The 24,001-nt window shown below is 44.1% G+C and overlaps 1 protein-coding gene across 7 annotated transcripts in view; it reads right to left on the bottom strand.

Moving 5' to 3' along the window:
* The window catches only part of LDB2 (LIM domain binding 2), a 459,965-nt gene that overhangs the window by 186,043 nt on the left and 249,921 nt on the right, over positions 1-24,001 (bottom strand). The window lies entirely within an intron of this gene.

Below are 24,001 nucleotides of genomic sequence, written 5' to 3'. Positions count from 1 at the left end.
CTGGCCATCTCCTATTTTATTCCTTAGAATCAACAGTCCCTGACTATTATACAGCCAAAGAGGGCAGAGACAGCCACTCACAGTCCAGTTATGTAGTAAACCTGAGAACTTACCATTAAGATGAAAAGTCACAAGAAAATAGAATGTTGGTGGGCAGAATTCTCAGATGCACCACAGGACTCTGGTCCCTGCTTATCAATACTGTACTAATCCAGGTGCAGCTGCAAAGAGATTCTGCAGATGTAACTGAAGTCCCCGTTAATCAGCCTAAGATATGGAGGGTATCCAAGTAGGCTTGACCCAATCTCATGAGCCTGTTAAAAACAGAATATTTTCTGGCTGGTCACAGAAGAGGAAAAAGCTGAGAGAGTCCCTGGGACAGCAAGGAGATCATACCAGTCAATCCTAAATGAAATCAACCCTGAATATTCATTGGAAGGACTGATGCTGAAGTGGAAGCTCCAATACTTTGGCCACCTGATGCGAGAGCCAACTCATTGGAAACGATCCTGATGCTGGGAAAGATTGAAGGCAGGAGGAGAAGGGGGCAACAGAGGATGAGATAGTTGGATGGCATCACCGACTCAATGGATACGAGGTTGAGCAAACTCTAAGAGATAGTGAAGGACAGGGAAGCCTGGTGTGCTGCAGTCCATTGCGTTGCAGAGTCAGACACAACTGAGCAGCTGAACAGCAAAAAACCCTAAAGCCACAAGAAGTCAAATTCTTCTAACAACCTGAATGAGCTAGGAGCCTAACCCAGCTGATACCTTGACTTGGGTCTTGTGAGACCCTAAGTTGAACCCATCTGATGGGTGTCTTATAAAACCAAGGCATAATAGATGTGAAGGAAATAGCAACCTATTTCAGTACTCTTGCCTGGAAAATCCCATGGACGGAGGAGCATGGCAGGCTACAGCCTATGGGGTCGAAAAGAGTTGGACATGACTGAGTGACTTCACTTCTACATTAAACCATTGTTTGTTGTAATTTGTTACACAGCAATAATATAAATAAATAAAAGAATATAAGAATTTCACTGTGATAATATTCATTATTGAAATGCACTCTGTTCCTCATTTTAATAAAATGTGTGCAAACCTTCTGCAAACCTGAGAACTGGGGAAACCTTTTCTACTTTTAGCCACATTAAGTTTAACCATCTAGAAACATAGGAGACAGCTGCCTGTTTGTAAATGAAGACGTACAGTAACATGCAGACTAATTTATTTCCCAGACGGTATCTTTTCAAAAAAGTTTTAATGTCATTTTGAACATTGCTCGTCAACATGTTTATTTTATATAGAGAGCAAGAAAACAATTGTGTAAGACAGTTGATGAGATTTGAGTCTTAAAGAAGTAAAAAGTGTTTGTTCCTACACCACAATGTTTTTTAATCTGTCAGGGGAAAAAAAAAGCCTTAGAAACAAGTTAAAAAGTAACAAGAAGTGAGATCCCAGTTTAGGTTCTGTCAGCCCTCAAATCTGGCTATTTTGTGTCTCTGAGGATGAGAGTCAGAGATGGGGAAATGGATGCAATGATGTAGAAGGGAAGGGAGGACCAAGATCTGCCCAGTGGCTCCTCCCTCACTGACCACCTGAAGCTCCACCTTCTCACTGACCATTGAGTATCATCACGAGATGACTATCAGGACAACCAGTATTTTATAAAGCATTTAGAACAGTAACAGCCGTGGGCAGATGCTCAGGGAATGTCGATCCCTGCCCCTCTGGACTATCTCCTGGTTAGCTGGAAACGCTGCTTCCCTACTCCTGATGTTTCTTTCCTGTGGCAGCAGCTCAATTAGCTCAAGACTCTGGGCATGCTCAGTTCATCTGAGCTCTCTCCTCCTTCAAGAAGTCAACACTGGTCAGAACAGTCATCACTGAGAAGTCTACAAATAGCAAATGCTGGAGAGGGTGTGGAGAAAAGGAAACCCTCTTACACTGTTGGTGGGAATGTAAGTTGGCTCAGCCACTGTGGGACACAGTCTGGAGGTTCCTCGGGAAACTAAAACCATAATCACTGTATGATCCAGAGATCTCATTCCTGGGCATGCATCGAGGCAAACTCTAATATGAAAAGATACACGTACCCCTACGTTCATAGCAGCACTATTCACAGTAGCCAGGACATGGACACAATCTAAATGTCCGTGGTCAGATCAATGAATAAAAAACATGTGGTACATACATACAATGGAATATTACTCGGCCAATGAAAAGAATGGCATATGCCATTTGCAGCAACATGGATGAATCTAGAGACCATCGTACTAACTGAAGTCAGTCAGAAAGAGAAAGACAGATACCATATAATGTCACTTATATGCGGAACATGGCACAGATAAACCTGTCTGACACAGAACCAGAATTATGGACATGGAGAACAAAGAGATGGTTGCCAAAGGCGGGGAGGGGGAGTGGGGTGGGGATGGGATGGAGTGGGAGTTGGCACTGGCAGATGTAAGCTTTTATGTGTAGAATGGATAAATGAAGTCCTACTGTACAGCACATTGAGCTACGTTCAATATCCCATGAGAAACCATAGTGTTAAAGACTATAAAAAGTGAATGCGTATTTACATATAACTGAATCACTTTGCTGTACCCCAGTAATTAACACGACTTTGTAAATCAACTATACCTCAATGAAAAAACAAATAACAAACAAGCAAAAGGAAGTCAGCTGATCCTCCAGGAACCAACTCAGCTTCTATAGGAGGTTTGCAAAAGTCCAGCCTTACTGCACCTGGTTCTAGGGCTCAGAATAAGAAGCTCACTTGGACAATGTACCTCATGACAAGCCCTCCAATCTGACCTCTTAATCAGAAAGGTGATATTTCAGCCTATTCTTCAATGCTCTATTTTCTTACTTGTTTAGAACCAAGATGGGAAATAGGACTCTTGTTATTGGATTTTCCGTTCTGAACTCCCAATCACAACCCCAAACACTGTAACTCATCTCTGTTTTATTCTGAGGTTTGTGATTGAGCTACTATGCTTCTAGACCATTCGCCTTAGTGGGTGTTCAGCTTTAGTTGCAAATCTCTCTAATAAATTACATTAAGAAGTTTTTGTCTTTGTTTTTTCTATCTAACAAACTCACCCAACCTGGAAGCTCTACATTCCAAAGATAAATGAGAAGTAAACTTAAATAAATGCTTACAGGGTCCAGAAGATAATAATATGTCACTTTAAATAATCCATTACAAAAGCAACAATGCATTTATCTCCAAATATATTTCTCTTTTGGAAAATTCCACTTGAGATAACTGTACAGCTGGACAGTGTCACATAGGGCTACTTCCTGCCTCAATACTAATATTATGCTTTCCCCAGCCCTAAGAGGGAACATAAGTAGTTTCAAGTATAAACTGCTGCTGCTGCTGCTGCTAAGTCGCTTCAGTCGTGTCTGACTCTGTGCGACCCCATAGACAGCAGCCCACCAGGCTCCCCCGTCCCTGGGACTCTCCAGGCAAGAACACTGGAGTGGGTTGCCATTTCCTTCTCCAATGCATGAAAGTAAAAAGTGAAAGTGAAGTCGCTCAGTCGTGTCCGACTCTTAGCGACCCCATGGACTGCAGCCTACCAGGCTTCTCCGTCTATGGGATTTTCCAGGCAAGAGTACTGGAGTGGGGTGCCATTGCCTTCTCCACTTATGGTTATTATGAAATATTGACTGTATTCCCTGTGTTGTACAATATATCCTTGTAGCTTATTTTATGTCTAATAATTTGTATCTCTTAATCCTCTGTGCATGCATGTGTGTTAAGTTGCTGCAGTCTTGTCTTACTCTTTGAAAATCCATGGACTGTAGCCCGCCAAGCTTCTCTGTCCACAGGATTCTCCAGGCAAAATACTGGAGTGGGTTGCCATTCCCTCCTCCAGGGGACCTTCTCAACCCAGGGATTGAACCCGAGTCTCTTATGTCTCCTGTGTTGGCAGGTCGGTTCTTTGCAGAATCTGAGAAGCCCCCTTAGTCCTCTGCACCTGTAATACTCCTTCCTCTCCCTACTGGTAACCACTACTTTGTCCTCTGTATCTGAGTCTGCTTCTTTTTTGTTATATTTACTGGTTTGTTGTATTTTTTAGATTCTTAATAGAAGAAATATCATCTTTCTTTTCAAATATCAAAGAAATAGTATCTTTCTTTGTCTCTGACTTATTTCACCTTGTACAATGCTCTCCATGTCCTCACATGTTGCCACAAGAGGCAAGAGTTTGTTCTTTTTTATGGCTGAGTAATATTCCATTGTGCATATACACCACATCTTCTTTACCCATTTATCTGCTGATGGAAAAGCATTATCTATTTTATATAGGAAGTTCCAAACAACCTAGGAACATTTAAGTCCAAAGTGGAAGAGGAAGACAGGCCGCCTCCCAGCCACGGGTGAGGATGTTTTCCACTTTGGACTTTCTACCATCACGTCTTTATTTTAGGGGCCAGTAAGTTATAGCCTGGGGACTCAGAGGCAGTTCATCATCTGTTTTTGTAAATAAAGTTTTATTGGAACACAGCCATTTCTATTTATTTCCATCTCATCAATGGCTGCTTTCTGCCTCCCTGCTACAATAGCAAGGTTGTTTTTTCTTTTATTTTTCCTATCCCAGGAGTTGAGACAGAAAGTAAATGGCCGTTGAAACCCAAAGTATTTGCTGTTTGGCCCATTACAAAAAGGAAAAAAATTTCAACTTTTGCTTCAGTTAATATTTGTTGTTGGCCTAGAGGTCTGAAATCATATTTTTAATAAGTTTTTCTCAATTATCAGTGATAATGTATGGTGGAGATGTTATTAAACCCCAAACCCAAGGGTTCAGTTGTCTCTACTGGACTCAAACCAGCATTGACTCATTTTCCACTTTTCTTTGCCTTGGAGAGCAAATTTAAAAGAAAGTTCAGCTACCTTAAATAAAAACATGACACTTTTTCAAAGTATTTTTTTCCCCCACACAAAACAAGAAATATAACTCTGTCAGCAGCTCAATAAGCCAAACTATGATGAATGGGCAATCAAGGAATATATACATATTTTGTAGAATATTCTTGATGAGTTGAATTCTACCTGAATCCAGCCATTCTTCATGTGTTCGTTCTTATTACAGTTGGACAGAAATAACAGCAGTCACGTTTTCTCTCCTCACAGTCATCTGACTTGCATTTCTGCTCACACGCATTGAAAATGAAAACGGTACACAGAGCAAAACACACACTCCATCTCAGCTGAGCTGAGCTTGCTTTTCATCATGAACGGTGCTGTTTTATTTGGCGCATTTGTGTTACATAATTAAAACCAGATAAAGCAGAGATCAGTTGCTAACAGGCAAGCTGCCATAGAGAATAGAAAGTTTATATCTGTGACAAGTACATCACATTAACTGTGAAAGACGCGGCCATTGTTTCCCAAAGACGGACTCTCAGTTTCTGTGGAAGAGTGTTCCTGCTGCTAAGTGCTTACCCCACCAGGACTAGAATTCCTTACCCCCTTTCTTTATGTCTAGGCAAGGTCTTCCTGGTGGCTCAGTGGTAAAGAACCCGGCTGCAATGCAGGAGCTGCAGGAGATGGGACTTTCATCTCTGGGTCAGGAAGACCCCCTGGAGAAGGAAGTGGTAACTCTCTCCAGTATTCTTGCCTGGGAAATCCTATGGACAGAGGAGCCTGGCAGGCCCCAGTCCATGGGGTTGCAAAGAGCTGGACAGGGCTGAGGCTACTTAGCAGGCAAGGCCTTATGACACATGGCTGCCAGTAGAATGTGAGAGAAGCTTCTTTCCAAGCTGAATGGTAGGAAGGGATGTACCTTCTTCACTGTATTTCACTTCAACCCTGGAAGGAATTGATGACCTAGAGGCCTGAGGGTGATGTGGCAACAAGACAGGAGTTGGGGTCCTCAGTGAGCAAGAAACATTTCTGTTGTGCTAAACCACTGAAATCTGGGGTTTTCTCGGTTACAGTGGCTAACATTAATTAATACACTCATCCGTAATTCTACTTTATTCTATCGTGACACCTCCCTAATGTGAACAATTCCCAGTGACTGTGATAGTCACCTTCTTCTCCAGGGGACCCTTCCCCACCTTTCTGATTAATTCTACTCGTGTGTTCTTTGTTAATTAGAGCCAGGAGGCACTTGGGAGATTACAGTCCAACCAACTGCCTTTAAGTTTAGTTAACTGAAGTTTATAAATGACATCAAGCAATTCAGTCAAGGTCCCATTGCTCATCAGTGGCAGACCTAACTTTAGTGTTCAGTGTCCTCATGCCCCCAGAATTCAGTGTTTTTTTTTTAACCTCACCATAGTATACCTTTGTAATCTATTAGTTTATACTTGGAGAAGACAATGACACCCCACTCCAGTGCTCTTGCCTGGAAAATCCCATGGATGGGGGAGCCTGGTGGGCTGCAGTCCATGGGGTCGCAAAGAGTCAGACATGACTGAGCGACTTCATTTTCACTTTTCACTTTCATGCATTGGAGAAGGAAATGGCAACCCACTCCAGTGTTCTTGCCTGGAGAATCCCAGGGACGGGAGAGCCTGGTGGGCTGCCATCTATGGGGTCGCACAGAGTCGGACATGACTGAAGTGACTTAGCATGAGTGGAGTATAATCTTTAAACATTAAGAGTTACTATATTGTACACCTATAACTTACATAATATTGTACAGCAATTATATTTCAATAGAAAAAAGATAAAAAATAAAACAGATACTGTTTCTATGGTAAACAGGTGATGAAAGGGAAGGATATTTGCCAGCCGCTAATGAACAAAGTTTGACACCCAGGAGACCAAGTTCTAATTTTGGTCGTGCTGGTATGGATGTGATCTCACTTGCCTCATTTAACTTCAATAGGCCTTTGTTTCTGCTTCCCTAAAATGAGGGAGTCGGGCGAGATTACCTCGAATACCCTTTACATCTCTCAGGTTCTTTTTAGACTGAAAAGCTAACTGCTGGAGAAAACGTCAGACTTGGACCCAGAGGGCACAGCCCTACGTCTTGCCAGGTATGCCATCTCGGATGAGTTACTTAAATTCTCTAAGTCTAGCTTCTCCAACTGTTCGATGAGCCTAATACACTTTATCTGACAGGATGAAGTGGGATACAGGATGTGAAGATGAGTGGCAGGGCCACCCCCGGATCTTGATGTTCCAATGTGGTGCTAGTGTTCAGTCCCTAAGTCGTGTCTGATCCTTTGCAACCCCATGGAAAGCATTCCAGGCTCCCCTGTCCTTCACTATCTCCCTGAGTTTGCTCAGATTCATGTCCATTGAGTTGGTGAAGCTATCTAACCATCTCGTCCTCTGTTGTACCCTTTTTGAAGGCAGGAGAGCCTTCAGTCTTTCCCAGCATCAGGGTCTTTTCCGATGAGTCGGCTCTTCACATCAGGTGGCCAAAGTATTGGAGCTTCAGCTTCAGCATCAGTCCTTCCAATGAATATTCAGGACTGATTTCCTTTAGGATGGACTGGTTTGACCTACTTGCAGTCCAAGAGACTCTCAAGAGACTTCTCCAGCACCACAGTTTGAAAGCATCAATTCTTCACTGCTCAGCTTTCTTTATGGTCCAACTCTCACATTTATACGTGACTACTGGAAAAACCATAGTTTTGACTAATATGGACCTTTGTAGCCAAAGCGATGTCTCAATTTTTTAATCTACTCTCTAGGTTTGTCATAGCTTTCCTCCCAAGGAGCAAGTGTCTTTTAATTTCATGACTGCAATGTGAGTTGAATCCAAATCCATGGCTAATTTAAGGAAATTTCCTTCACTTCAGTTATCCTAATGTGACCATCAAAGCTGCCCCAACCCCTTAGAATCTAGAAGCATTTTCCCGGAAGTGATCATCAAAATCAAGTAATTAAAAAATGTCAATGTGGCTGGTCAAGGCTAACCACAAGCTCTCAAGGATGTAATTTCCATGGGGCAGAAAGTTCTAACGGAGGAGCAGCCATGAATGGGGATTCCCCCTGTCCTTTCGCTAGATGCTCGGAGACCTAGAGTCCAGCTTCTCCCTTCCTTGTGGCTGTTCCTTCATCACAGCCCGAGCCCAAATCCCACAGCCTCAGAGAGCTCTGAGCCGCACACGGGTGAAAGCTGGTTACCTCCCTCGTGCCAGGCACTGTGCTGGCCTCCGAGGGCATTTTTCTCACTGTACATTTACAGCCTTTCTCTGCAGTTGGCATGACGCTTCTCATTCTCACTGATGCTGAGGGGCTGAGGAGGCATGGGCCTAAGTAACTTTCCTAAAACAAAGCCTGCAGGGAGGATTGTTCGATTCCACAGAGACTGTGCTTCTGTTCAAATCTCAAGAGAAGTTAAAAATCTTTGGGTGGATACGAATAAGTGAGGCAGGATGTCTGAAACCAAACTTCCCAGTGAACCTGAAAATCAGAGTCTGCTTCCCCAAACCACGGGACTCTCTTCTAGAAGATGGATAAGACAGGCAGACAGTCAGAATGTAAGTCAGGAGGATCAGGTTGTTCTTGACCTTGGAGCAGAGCCACGCACACTGCACGTGAACCCTACATGTTTTTGAATGAACAAATGAATCGATGAAGGATTGGTTTATATTTAAGTTGCCAGGACCATACTGGTCCATGGATAAGATAAATCTTGTGCTGCCTTTTCTGTTTGTGTTTTTAGCACATGTCCTAGCTCTTTGCCACAAATCACATTTTTCTGTCCTTATTCATCCAGATTTCAGCCTTTGGAAGCCTGACCTTCTATTTTCTTTGGCTTCCTACCTTTCTTCCCCACTGCCCTTCATCTTCATCCCAAATGCTTTCAGAAAGAAAGCCTCAGATTTTCTTCTCTTTTTTTCCCTCCAATTGGGTGAGAGGAAGGACTTCTTGTTTTTATATACATTTAAATCCTATGACTTTATAAACTTAAAAAGAAACATGAGTTCATTAACGTAACACCATGTGCTTCTTATTAAGGGTCCTATTTTCAGTCGTGGGAATAATAATAATAAGGAAGATGGTGACTTAAGACATATATAAACTAAGTCTGGATTTCTTTAGAAATCAAACAACAGCAGACCCTATTGGGAAATATATCCACACATACCAAACAATGCTCACTCATTCATTCAAGGAGTTTCTTTTTCCCCCCATTATTTCCTTTGTTCAGGGAGCTATACTGAGCCTGGATCGAAAAGCAGACCAGGGAAAAAGTTAAAATGTGAGAATATGTGACTCTAGGAACTGACTCAGGCGTTTTCAGGATAGGCAAGTTAAGCATGGAATTAACCTTGTTCATCATAAACAAAAACGTGGGGAGTAAACAGTTGAGTGGGAGACCTTCTTCAATTCAACTCATATTGCAGATATAAATACTGGAAAGAGTCTCATGCTTGTTCAGCATCCAGTAAGTGTCAGGCACTGGGCTGGATGTGTTTATATTAAATTTTAGCTGCAGACTCAGACTTTATGAGACAGATCATAAAAATGAGTCATCAAGACTAAACTGAATTATTCCAAGTTACAAGGTGTGGAAGGGCAAGCAAGGGGATTTGAACTCCAGTCCTTGGGGCCCCGAAACCCCTTGTTGCTACCGCAACCACTCTGCATCCAAGAGTGATCTCTGTGCAGCAGAAAAAACAAGAGCGGTTCCCCGGGAGCTGGATACGGGAACTTGGTAAGAAGACCGTCTTTTCCATCAAGTAGGTATTGGCTCAGAGATCCCCCACCCCACCAAATTCAGGCAGGTGTTTATGCAGCCGCCAGCTCTGCAGGGCAGCTGCCTCAGGCCCCACAGCCCTAGGAAGCCCTGCATCACTGCGGGGCTCGCGGGATCCTGGGGCTGCAGGAATCGCCCAGCTGGCTGAAGGGTAGGACACCCCTCACTGTCACTGAGTATGAGGATGGGCACCTGCCTTTAGTGAGCGTCTAGCATGGGCCAGTCACATGGAGCTTCAATAAGCTCTCTGCCTACAGGATTTTGTTTCACCCCTTAACCCTTGGAGGAGGTCCTATCATTCTCATTTTGAGTTTATTGTCAATAAATGAGGAAAGGGTTGCTAAGGAGTCTGCTTTCCGAGGTCCACAATTTGATTGATAGTGAAGTTAGGAGGCGAGCCTGGCTTTGCCTCCTACCAAAATCTGCCCTCATTTTTATTATTATTATTATTTTAAACTGGAAGATGAGTGCTTTACAATACTATGTTGGGTCCTGCCATACTTCCACATGAATCAGTCATAGGTATACACATGTCCCCTTCCTCTTGAACCTCCCTTCCACCTCCCACCCTGTGCACCCTTCTAGCTTGTCACAGAGCACCAGTTTGAGCTCCCTGCATCAAACAGCGAACTCCCACTGGCTATCTATTTTACAAATGGGGCTGTATATGTTTCAATGCTGCTCTTCCAATTCGTCCCATCCGCTCCTTCCCCCGCTGTGTCCAAAAGTTAAACCTGCATTCTTAATCCTTAATCTCTAAACCTGATAACTACATGCAACTGACACACCAACCCAGATGTTCACAAATGGTCTCTGTGGCTTTGGGGAGCAGAATTCCAGGTGGGACGTGACCTGGGACAGGGAGCAGAATGGAACCCACAGAGAACAGGAGAAGCCAAAGAGGGTCAAGATGGGACCAGAAGGAATTCATAAAAATGTTTAGGGAAGGATTGGAGTTAATGCATATGCTACTTTTGTGGAGGATGAGATGGTTGGATGGCATCCCTGACTCAATGGACATGAACTTGGGCAAACTCCGGGAGATCGGGAGAGACAGGGAGGCCTGGTGTGCTGCAGTCCACAAGGTCACAAAGAGTTGGACGTGGCTTGGCAACTGAACGGCAGCTGTGGCTTTGTCTATGTACACACACACACACGCACACGCACACACACACTGCAGTAGGCTGTAGATACAATTTCTCTTTACTAATATTTGTGTCTATGAAGTTCTGAGTTGGAAGAGCCCATTCAGACATTGATAAGGAGATGTGCATGGGTGAGGGCAGACCAGCCAACAGGCGCGGGCACCTTCCCAAGGCCAGGAGAAGCAAGTTGAGCAGCCCATGAATTTGTTTGCTGAGAGTCCACGTGGGGCCTTTTCCAACCTCACAGGCTGCTCACTATGGACTCCGTGTACAGGGGCTGGATTACCCTGGTTTACGGATTTCTTTGGGGAAAAGGAGAGGCAGACTAAGGAGGGACTCAATGCAAGGATGATGGGTGAGTAATTCCTGGGGAAATTATGAAGAAAGGAGAAGCCTTGCTTTAGATCTATAAGAGGGAATCAAGGAAAATCGCATCCCTTTTGAGCAAGGCTGGAGAGAGGCTTCCCCTTACCCCCAGGGATGGTGGGAAGGCGCGATCACCTTGGCGCCACGGAGGAAACCCCACTGGACGTGGAGGACCACGTGAGAGTTAAGGCGGCTTAAACGCAGAGAGTGGCAGAGGCCTCGGGCCGCTGCTGCCCCCACGCCGGATGGGTAGGAAATTGTAGGTTCTTTTTTTTTCCTTTTATTCCATTTTCTTAAAAAAGCACAGACCGGCACTTTGCTCTGTAGATAATAATTGTTACAGCACTCGATTAGAATACGGGATCTGATAATAATTTTAAAAAATGATAACGTAGCTTCACTTCTCTCTGCATCTTGAGTGATTTGCCCAGGAGACAGAGTGTGGGGCCTTTTCAATCTGGTTGCGTTCAAAACAGAGAATGGGCTGCATTTCAATGAGGTATGCGCTCTATGTAAAGTTATCCACTCCAAGTCTGCAGGCACAGTGTTAGAACAACAGGGTCTCAGAGCCTAAACTCAGAATCTCTGCCCCCTCTTCTTGCCCCTAGCAATCCTTTTTTCCGCCTAACATACACATCTTCAAGTCTTGATATGTTATTTTTGTTGCTTTACAAAAATGAGAAGCAATATATCAGATGTCTAGCTTTGGATTCTGCATCAGGCAAGGTCGAGTCACAGAAACAAAACCCACTTTAGGAATCCCAAGCAGAGTGGGTACAGCACAGACATTGTCCTCACAGATGACAGAGGGGCCGAGACAACTCAGGGGCAGAGAGTGATCTAGAAATTACCCACAGCAGGACCATAGCCCGTCTGCTTCCCGTAAAAATACAAGAGTAAGATCTCTAAGGGAGGAGTGAAACAGGAGGGAAGGGGGCACAGCACAGTCTTTAAAAGCATGACATAGTCATAGGACAAGACAAAAGCTGGGTAGAACCAGTTAGGTCCGAGACGGAGGAAGATTTGACTTCCAGTGGACCTTGAGCCTCTTTATACGCTCACTGAAATACATTGGCTAAATGACAGTCCCAAGGTTAACCACAACAGGTCAAAAAGTGGACAGCGGCCCAATTCCTGGAAATCACCACTCCTTCCCTGGAAAAATTGGAATAATCCTCCCACCTGTCTTCCCAGGTGAAAGTGAAAGTTGCTCAGTCGTGTCCAACTCTTTGAGACCCAACTCTTTGGACTATATAGTCCATGGAATTCTCCAGGACAGAATACTGGAGTGGGTAGCCGTTCCCTTCTCCAGGGAATCTTCCCAACCCAGGGATTGAACCCAGGTCTCCCACATTGCAGGCAGATTCTTTAGCCACAAGGGAAGCCCCAGGTGGCACAGTGGTAAAGAACCTGCCTGCCAATGGGGAGACCCAAGAGACTTGGGTTTGATCCCTGGATCAGGAAGATCCTCTCGAGAAGGAAACAGCAATCCCCTCCAGTATTCTTGCCTGGAGAATCCCATGGACAGAGGAGCCTAGTGAACTACAGTCCACGGGGTCACAAAGAATCAGACATGCCTAAATATATACACACACACACCCCACCCATTAGCCTTTGCAATTACCTGGCCCATAAGAACTAATCACACCATATGCCGAGGCCTCTCGCCCTCTGATACGACCCACACTTTGTCTGTGAAGTGTGTGTCTCTCTAAATCAAACCACTTCTCACCTATCACTTTGTCTCTAAATTCTTTCTGTGACAAGACATCAAGAACTCGAGCTTCACTACATTCTAAGACCCGGTGTGTAGTCTCAATTAAAAGACATGGGTTCAAGTCCCAGTTTGGATTCTGGCTGAGTTCAAGCCCTGGCATGTGGGTTTGAGTCCCATCTGAGGTGCACGGATGGTTTCAGCCCACCTGAGCTCTGAGGCCACAGAAAAAGACAGGAGTTCTGAATGCAATGTCTCCTGGTAGGAGCAGGAACCACTCGTGATCTGTGATATGGAGGGAAGGGCAATTCCAGAAGAACCAACTCATAGAAGAGATTCAGCTTCTGCTGGAGACAATGTCTGCATCAGCCAGACATTACAGTCACATAGGCAGAATAGCCTGTGAGCCTCAAAGGCAAGCACCAGCCAGGAGTCTGGTGGTTGCCCCAGGCCTTAGATGTAATAGATGCGAGCTTGATTGACGTGGGTTCAAATCCTGGCTCTCCCATTTATAAGATTTCTGATTCTTGTTAAATTACTAAATCTGGCTCAGTTTTCTCATCTACAATATGGGAGGAAAAAAACTCATCCACATAAGGAAAGCACAAAGATGAAATGCTGAAACGGGGCTTAAGCCTCCCTGCACTCAGGAAATGAGCAGCTTCCCACTGTAGTGCAGTCTTCTCTGGGTTGCAGATAAATTATGATGCATTCGGAGAGCTAATGGTTTCTATTTGTTCATTTCCCTAAATCACTCACTGTATATTGTACAACCTAATGGAATGGACTGTGTCTGGGGGGAAAGTTCTAAGAGCAGTTAGGCCTTGATGTTGTAAATATGAAAATCTATTTGCAGAGCTCATCTTCCTTAAAGCCATCCCTCCTGAGAAATTAACAGTAGAAAGCAGCTTCTGAAGGAGGCTGCAGAAGGGGCTGGCCCAAATTGGGTGAAACCCATCTGTGCAATTCATCAGCTTCAGTTACCCAACCAAATAAACAAAGATGGTTGGGCTAACCTCCGTGGCCAAGTGCTCTTAAAACAAGGACAGGCTGTCTTCACTCTCTAACTCATCACCAGGATGGGTGTTATAAACAATGCCACACCAGCTACTGCCAAGATTTCCTCATCAAGTATCAAAATGTACTTGGAAGAGCTATGGTTTTTTGCACCTGCTGTGATCATCTTGGGAGCTGGGAAGGGTCCTCCTAAGTGAGGACAGCCTTCAGGCTTGGGGGAAACAGGTCAAACAAATGTAGATGCTAGCAATGAAGGCTGATTAGAAACTTCAACCTGAGAACTGAGGCCTGAGAAACTTACGGGAGAGAGACAAAGTCACTGAGAGATCTCAGTTACTGCTTCAGTAGCTGAGATCATATTGGGGAAAACGTCCTAACGTTTTACACAATGGGATTCTAGAGATGCTTTAAATATAGTTTAAAACCACTCTGCACTTGTCCAGAAAGAAGCTTGAGTCAGATGGCCAGTTTCCCCCAGGTGGAAAAGCAGTTATCTTAGATTTCCTCTTCTGCCCTTTAAATATAAGCACCTTTACTGCTATTTATTAATCTATACAATAGGCAAATCATTTCCATTAAGGATTTCCAAGTCTTGAGGCGTAACTGCAGGATAGGCATTGCTATCTAAATCTTAGAGATGAGAACACCAAGATGAGAGAACTTAGGTTGGTCTGCTGCTGTTTCTGCTGCTAAGTCACTTCAGTTGTGTCCAACTCTGTGCGACCCCATAGATGGCAGCCCACCAGGCTTCGCCATCCCTGTGATTCTCCAGGCAAGAACACTGGGGTGGGTTGCCACTTCCTTCTCCAATGCATGAAAGTGAAAAGTGAAAGTGAAGTCGCTCACTCGTGTCCAACTCTTCATGACCCCATGGACTGCAGTCCACCAGGCTCCTCCATCCATGGGATTTTCCAGGAAAGAGTACTGGAGTGGTTGTCATTGCCTTCTCCCTTAGGTGAGTCATCCAAGGTCAAACAGCTTCCATGTAGCAGAAGTGTGAATCCAATCCAGGCTGTTCGTCTCTAAGGCTCTAAGGTCCTTCCTCTTTCAGCTGGACCAAGTGTAGAAGAAAAATGTCACCTGCCAAGTCAGCAACAAAGGACATTGCTGCCGTCAAGCCAGCAGCCACTGCAGCCACCCCAGCTGCACACCCTGAGGGGATTCAGAATGGAGAAAAGCAGGATACTGACCCCAGATACGGAAGGCGCATATCAGAGCGATGATTTCAGTGAACCCAGATTCTTACATTTTCCCTTACATTTAGCAAAGGGCTAAATTCATTACCTTGAGATATCTGATTTTCTTTAATTAAGAGTTAGCTTTAGGTGTTTCAACTATCTAGTATTTTGTTGAAAAAAAAAAAAAAAAGCAAACCTATATATTCTGGTTCCTCGTCTACTTCTTTGGAACAGTGCCTCAGAGCAATCTAAGAGGCTGTCATCTGGGCTTAGTATTCGGCTCAGTCATGTTTGACTCTTTGCTACCTCATGGACTGCAGCTCACCAGGCTCCTCTGTCCATGGGACTCTCCAGGCAGGAATACTGGAGTCAGTAGCTGTCCCCTTCTCCAGGGGATCTTCCTGATTCAGGGATCGGACCCACATCTCCTGCATCACAGGCAGATTCTTTATTGTCTGAGCCACCAGGGAAGCCCTCTTCCGGGCTTATGCCCTCAGAAATTTTGAGGAATAAAACACAATTCTCAGCTTTGAGGTCATGCATGCTTTTCCCAATGGACAATGCTATGTCTCTTCTGTGAGAAAATATTATTCCATCATTCATTCATCATTAAGCAAATAGCTAATGAAGGCTAACCATGTATATGGAACAGTACAGGGCTCTGAAACATCAAGAATAAGCATGGGGTGGACTGGCTGTGCAAATGTAAGCCACCCGCAGTAAGTGCAAGTTCTCTGTCCTGAAGGGAAGGAGGCTCTTCTCAAGTGAGGACTGTGTGCGCTTGCTGCTGTTGTTCAGTCACTTAGTTGTGTTCAACTCTTAGCGAGACCATGGACTGCAGCCTACCAGGCTCCTCTGTCCATGGAATTTTCCAGGCAAGAGTACTAGAGTGGGTTGCCATTGCCTTCTCCACGGATGTGAGAGTTGGACCATAAAGCAGGCTGAGCGCAGAAGAACTGATGCTTCGAACTGTGGTGCTAGAGAAGACTCTTGAGAGTCCGTTGGACAACTAGGAGATCAAACCAGCCAATCCTAAAGGAAATCAACCCTGAATGTTCATTAGAAGGACCGACACTGAAGCTGAAGCTCCAGTACTATGGCCACCTGATTCGAAGTGTGGACTCGTCAGAAAAGACCCTGATTCTGGGAAAGACTGAAGGCAGGAAGAGAAGGGGACAACAGAGGATGAGATGGCTGGATGGCATCACTGACTCGATGGACATGAGTTTGAGCAAACTCCAGGAGATAGTGAAGGACAGGGAAGCCTGGCGTGCTGCAGGCCACGGGGTCACAAAGAGTCGGACACAACTGAGCAACTGAACAACAACCACCTTCTATACTCTGATCTTCCCATTTTCTCATTCTAAACTGAAAGGGAGAAGTTAACCCATTTTCTTCTCGTGACGAAGATCATCAAAAGGAGTTTAGGTGTCTGACAAATTCAGGTTCCCATTCCTTCTGTTAGGGACCCCCTCTCTCCTTAAGTTAATGATCCTTTGAGAAGCTGCTTCCTGTCCTGAGCTTCGTCTCTTTTCCCTGCCTGCTAGTTACCAACACTGTCGTAGTTACAAAGAGTTGAGTGCTTGACCTTTTCTCTTTGATATTCCAGTGACCTTACCATGGCCTTGGTGACATTCTGAGAATCCCAGGATCTAAGTATTCTAAATATTATGTGAAAGAAGCACCCTTTGCTTCATCATGAGAGCCAGAAACATGTATTTGGAGGGAGAAATCTTATAGGAAAAGAAGCCTTATGTGTTATCAAAACATCAAAACATCTCTGTGTCTATAAACTTCTGTAGTTACACATCTTAATTTGATAAAGCAGAAGTTGAATGTAAATACACTGACTCATGCCTGGAGGATATAAAGGAGAAAACAATCTTCTGTTAATTGCTGAGACCCTCAGAATTACCACAGTTGATGTCTTCCTATCAATTCTCTTGCTAATACACAAGTAAATGAAAAGTTAGGTACAATCTTGTCCTTAGGGATCTATCAAGTCTAAATCCAACAGCACCAAGGAAAAGGGTTACCTCTAACCCAGCCTCCGAACGTGGAGATAAGCAGGAACTGGTGCTCTGAGCATGTAATATTTATAATGCCATACAACTTTAATTTTTTTCTTCTTTGCTGTGGAAAGACAGAAATCTACTTTTTTTCTCTCTCTCTCTCTTTCGGTAAAGCTCAGCACAGCAGGAGGAAGGGAAAAAAAGTACCTCGGCCATTTGGGATTTTCCACTGCCCCCATCAGTCTAGTTAGAGAGCATAGTGAGGACATGGAGCCAGAAAGAGGCACAGAGATGAAGATATGTCAGTTGGTGAATTTCAGAGATGTTTCAGGGTTCTCAAGCCTGATGCTGAACCTATGCTAAGCTGGTGATCATGCCTGAGTCCCTTCTGCGTTCTTTATGGACACACAAAGTGGTCCTGACATGTTAGTTGCTCAGTCATGTCTGCCTCTTTGGGACCCCATGGACTGTAGCCCACTAGGCTCTTCTGTCCATGGAATTCTCCAGGCAAGAATACTGGAGTGAGTAGCCATTCCCTGCTGCAGGGGATCCTCCTAATCCAGGGATCAAACCCTGCATTTCAGGCAGATGCTTTACCATCTGAGCCACCGGGTTCTTACACAGACATATGAAAATCTGAGACTGATGTCTGCTCTAGAAATCAGAGACAATTGTTCCTTGCTGTGAGCACAGGCATTAGTTCTTGTTTTCCCTGGGGTAGAATTAGTATAAAAGTATTTACTCTCCAAATTTCCTCTCCTCACCTCCAAGCCCCATTAATTTTTACATTGAGAATTAGGTAATTCTCTGGGCCAGACCCCCTGTAATTCTCAAGGAAAGTGGACAAATAGATTTCAGGGATCTTGACTTGGCTTATTGCAGGACATTGTCAGGGAGGCTGCCATTACATGAGACACACAGGGAATGAGTCCCAGAGAAAAACCAAAGACCTGACTATTGATGAACCAAAGACCTGACATGATTTTATTTGAGACTCATCAATCTGGAGACCTAAGGAATCTTTAGCGAGAAGAACCAGGGACCTGTTGCAGCCCTGGAATCTTCCAGAACTCCTGTGCCCTGGCACTGGGGGTACTTATTCCCTAGAGGAATGATGCTACACTTTTTGTGGCCTGCACCCCTTTGACACTCTGACAAAAATCTATACTCACTGGAGTTAGAAAAGCTCACAGACATACTAATACAAATATTTAAACATTTGTATATATTTTTATAACACAAATCTTAGCTCGTTAGTAATACATATTACAAAGCAGTTAGTGCTAAGACGGTGGAGTAGAAGGATGTGAGCTCATCTGCTCCAGTGAGAACTCCAAAATTGCAACTTGCTGCTGAACAGGAGACTGTTGGATCCCACCCCCAAAAAAACACATCCCACATCCAAGGGAAAAGGAGAAGCCCCAATAAGATGGTAGGAGGGATGCAATCATGCTTAGAATCAAACCCCATATCCACCAGAGACTCTCAGAGGGCTCAAAACACCCTCGTGTGCACCAGGGCCCAGAGATCCCACAGGGACTGAGTCAGACCTGCCTGTGAGCATTTTTGTGTCTCCTGCAGAGGCACGGGTCAGCAGTGGGCATGGGTCAGCAGGGGGCACGGGTCAGCAGTGGGCACAGGTCAGCAGTGGGCATGGGTAAGTAGTGGGCATGGCAGGGAAAGGGGCTGTGGGTGCAGCAGACCTGGGAGGCACGACATATGGCATAAGCCCTCTTGGAGGAGGTCGCCATTAGCCCCACTATAGAGCCACTGAGCCACGGACTGGAGAACAATTTTACCAATGACATTCTTACACTGTTATGGAAGTTCTAGGACTCACAATAGATTTCTAACTCTTGGGATCCAACAAAGGGATTGAGAAACCCCAGGGAATTTGACTTTGGAGGCCAGTGTGATTTGATTACAGAACTTACCCAGGACTGGGGAAACAGACTCTTGGAGGGCACAAACAAAACATTGTATGCACCAGAATCTGGGAGAAAGTAGCAGTGACCCCACAAGAGACTGAGCCAGACTTGCCTGGGAGTGTCCAGGAGTGTCCGGCGGAGGTGTGGGTTTACAGTGGCCTGCTGCAGGGTCAGGGGCACTGAATAGAACAGTGCTGGCATAAGTCCTTTTGAAGGAGGTTGCCATCACCCTTCCATAGTTTGGCCATGGCCAAACAATAGGGAGGGAACACGGCCCATCAACAGAAAATAGGATTAAAGATTTACTGAGTATGGCCCCACCATCACAATAAGACCCATATTCCCCCACAGCTAGTTCCTCCCATCAGGAAGATTCCACAAGCCTCTCAACCTTCTCCATCAGAGGGCAGACAGAATGAAAACCACAATCATAGAAAACTGACCAAACTGATCACATGGACTACAGCCTTGTCTAACTCAATGAAACTATGAGTCATGACATGTAGGGCCACCCAAGACGGACAGGTCATGGTGGAGAGTTCTGACAAAACATGGTCCACTGGAGAAGGGAATGGCAAACCACTTTAGTATTCTTGCCTTGAGAACCCCATAAACAGTATGAAAAGGAAAAAAGATATGACACTGAAAGATGAACTCCCCAGATTGGTAGGTGCCCAACATGCTACAGGAGAAAAGTGGAGAAATAACTCCAGAAAGATTGAAGAGATGAAGCCAAAGTGAAACAACACCCAGTTGTGGATGTGACTGTTGATGGAAGTAAAGTCTGATGCTGTAAAGACAATACTGCACGGGAACCTGCAATGTCAGGTCCATGAATCAAGGTAAATTTGAAGTGGTCAAACAGGAGATGGCAAGAGTGAACATCAACATTTTAGGAATCAGTGAACTAAAATAGATCGGAATGGGAGAATTTAATTCAGATGACCATTATATCTACTACTATGGGCAGGAATCCCTTAAAGGAAATGGAGTAGCCCTCAGAGTCAACAGAAGAGTCTGAAATGCAGTACTTGGATGCAATCTCAAACACGACAGAATGATCTCTGTTCCCATCCAAGGCAAACCATTCAATATCACAGTAATCCAAGCCTATGCCTCAACCACTAATGCTGAAGAAGTTGAATTTGAACACTTCTATGATGACATACAAGACCTTCTAGAAGAAACACCAAAAAAAGATAGCCCTTTCATCACAGGGGACTGGAATGCAAAAGTAGGAAGTTAAGAGATACCTAGAGTAACAGGCAAGTTTTGCCTCAGAGTATAAAATGAAGCAGGGCAAAGGCTAACAGAGTTTTGCCAAGAGAACGCACTAGTCATAGTAAACACCCTCTTCCTACAACACAAGAGATGAATCTATGCATGGACATCACCAGATGGTCAATACTGAAATTAGATTGATTATATTCTTTGCAGCTGAAGAAGGAGAAGCTCTATACAGTCACAAGAACAAGACTGGGAGTTGACTGTGGCTCTGACCATGAAGTCCTTAGTGCAAAATTCAGACTTAAATTGAAGAAAGTAGGGAAAAACACTAGACCACTTAGGTATGACCTAAATCAAATCCCTTACAATTATACAGTAGAAGTGACAAACAGATTCAAGGGATTAGATCTGATGGACAGAGTGCCTGAAGAACTATGGATGGAGGCTTGTGACACTGTACAGGAGGCGGTGATCAAAACCATCCCCAAGGAAAGAAAAGCAAAAAGGCCAAAAGGTTGTCTAAGGAGGCCTTACAAAGAGCTGAGAAAAGAAGAGAAGCAAATGGCAAAGGAGAAAAGGAAAGATGTACCCATCTGAATGCAGAGTTCCAGAGAATAGCAAGGAGAGATAAGAAAGCCTTCCTAAGTGATTAATGCAAAGAAGTAGAGAAAAGCAATAGAATGGGAAACACTAGAGCTTTCTTCAAGAAAATTATAGATACCAAGGGAACATTTCATGCAAAGATGGGTACAATAAAGGACAGAAATGGTAAGGACCTAACAGAAGCAGAAGATTTTAAGAAGAGGTGTCAAGAATACACAGAAGAGCTGTACAAAAAAGATCTTAATGACCCAGATAACCTCGATGGTGTGATCACTCACCTAGAGGCAGACATCCTGGCATGCAAAGTCAAGAGGGGCTTAGGAAGCATCACTACAAACAAAGCTAGGGGAGGTGATGGAATTCCAGCTGAGCTATTTCAAATCCTAAAAGATGCTGCTGTGAAAGTGCTGCACTCAATATGCCAGTGAATTTGGAAAACTCAGCAGTGGCCACAGGGCTGGAAAAGGACAGTTTTCATTCCAATCCCAAAGAAAGGCAATACCAAAGAATGTTCAAACTAATGCACAATTGCAGTCATCTCACACACTAGCAAAGTAATGTTCAAAATTCTCCAAGCCAGGCTTTAGCAATATGTGAACAGTGAACTTCCAGATGTTCAAGCTGGATTTAGAAAAGGCAGAGGAGCCAGAGATCAAATTGTCAACATCTGTTGGATCATAGAAAAAGGAAGCAAATTCCAGAAAAACATCTACTTCTGCTTCATTGATTACACTAAAGCCTTTGACTGTGTGTATCACAACAAACTATGGAAAACTTTTAAAGAGATGGGAATACCAGATCACCTTACCTGCCTCCAGCGAAACCTGTTTTAGGTCAAGGAGCAACAGTTAGAACTGGACATGGAACAACAGACTGGTTCCAAATTGGGAAAGGAGTACATCAAGGCTGTATATTGTCAACCTGCTTATTTAACTTATATGCAGAGTACATCATGTGAAATGCCAGGCTGGATGAAGCACAAGCTGGAAACAAGATGCTGGGAGAAATATTATTAACTTCAGATATGCAGATGACGCCACCCTTATGGCAGAAAGCAAAGAGGAACTGAAAAGCCTCTTGATGAAAGTGAAAGAGGAGAATTTGAAAAATCTGGTTAAAAACTTATTCAAAAAACTAAGATCACAGCATCCAGTCTCATCACTTCATGACAAATAAATGGGAAACAATGGAAACAGTGACAGACTTTATTTTCTTGGTCTCCAAAATCACTGCAGATGGTGACTGCAGCCATGAAAAGACGCTTGCTCCTTGGGAGAAAAGCTGTGACCAACCTAGACATCACATAAAAAGCAGAGCTATCACTTCGCCTACAAAGGTCTGTCTATCAAAGCTGTGGTTTTTCCAGTAGTCATGTATGGATGTGAGAGATGGACCATAAAGTAAGCTGAGCACCAAAGAATTGATGTTTTTGAACTGTGGTGTTGGAGAAGACTCTTGAGAGTCCCTTGGACTGAAAGGAGATCAAACGAGTCAATCCTAAAGGAAATCAGTCCTGAATATTCATTGAAAGGACTGATGCTGAAGCTGAAACTCCAATGCTTTGGCCACCTGATGTGAAGAACTCACTCACTGGAAAAGACCCTAATGCTGGGAAAGACTGAAGGCATGAGAAGGGGACAGCAGAGGATGAGATGGTTGGATGGCATCACCCACTCAATGGACACGAGTTTGAGCAAGCTCTGTTGGTTAATGATAGACAGGGAGGCCTGGCATGCTGCAGTCCATGGGGTCACAAAGAGTCGGACATGACTGAGCGACTCAACTGAACTGATTATGTGTTCAAGCCACTGATGGGCTCCTAAGTTATAAGTTTTGGACCTTAAGTTATAAATCCATTCTAGAGAAATCTATTAAATAATCAAAGCTAACTACTAAGCACTACTTGTAAAATAATAATAACAATGAATTGGGAGAGAGATTATGGGAAAAAAATGGAAAAAGTAAGGATAGAAATTCCTAAACAAGGAGTTTTTTGTTCCCCCATCCAAATTAGTACCAAAAAGCCATGAATTTCATGCATTGATAAAAAATAAGAGTTATAATCATGAAGCTGAAGCTCCAATACTTCCACCACTTGATGTGAAGAGCTGACTCATTGAAAGACTCTGATGCTGGGAAAGATTGAGGGCAGGAAGTGAAGCAGGTGACAGAGGATGAGATGGTTGGATGGCACCACTGACTCAGAGGAGTGATTCTGGGCAAGCTCCAGGAGATAGTGGAGGACAGGGGAGCCTGCCATGCTGCAGTCCATGGGGTCGAACACGACTTAGCAACTGAACAACAAACAACAGCGTTTGTTAAATAATGATCATATTCCTGGCATCGTCCTGAGTGTTAGCTGTACCAGTTCTCTAAATCTTCCCAGGGTATGGGTACTTCATAAATGTGAGCCGTATAGAATAGACAGAAAAAGGCTATGCCTCTAGGCTGTATGATGCTAGACCCTCCAGGATAAATAAGCTGCTATTAGTGTTTGTGCTGGGTTTTGTCTTCAGGTCGGAGCTTATAACACATATCCCATTAGAAGTTTTAAGCCAGGCGTGTCCTCCTAAGTCTTGGATGAACAGGAGAAACATCTTGCAGGAGGTAGCGTGTAAGCCATTGCAGTAGATCATCGCCAGGTGTGAACAGCTCAGATGTCTCATTTAGTGTTTTGCTTTTTTCTCAAGAAGCACCCTTCATTAGGGACTTCCCTGGTGGCTCAGACGGTAAAGGTATCTGCCTACAATGTGGGAAACCCAGGTTCGATCCGTGGGTTGGGAAGAAACCTTGGAGAAGGAAATGGCAACCCATTTCAGTACTCTCGCCTGGAGAATTCCATGGACAGAGGAGCCTGGTGAGCTATAGTCCATGCAGTTGCAAAGAGTCAGCAAGACTGAGTGACTTCACTTTCACTTTCACCCTTCATTAAAATAAACATGAACCACAATGATACTTTTCTTTTATGCAGTGAGTCTTCTCTCAGTCACAGGTTATAGCACCAGCTGTTATGGGTCCATGTTCTTTTTTTTTTTTTTTTTTTTTACTTTTTATTTTGTATTGGGGTGTAGCCAGCTGATTAACAATGTTGTTAGTTTCAGGTGGACAGCAAAGGGACTCAGCCATACA

The sequence above is a fragment of the Bubalus bubalis genome, chromosome 7 (genome assembly GCF_019923935.1).
Source record: "Bubalus bubalis isolate 160015118507 breed Murrah chromosome 7, NDDB_SH_1, whole genome shotgun sequence".
In the NCBI taxonomy this organism is placed as follows: Eukaryota; Metazoa; Chordata; class Mammalia; order Artiodactyla; family Bovidae; genus Bubalus; species Bubalus bubalis.
The sequence above is the reverse complement of the archived record's forward strand: the minus strand, read 5'-3'. Positions and strand labels throughout refer to the sequence as shown.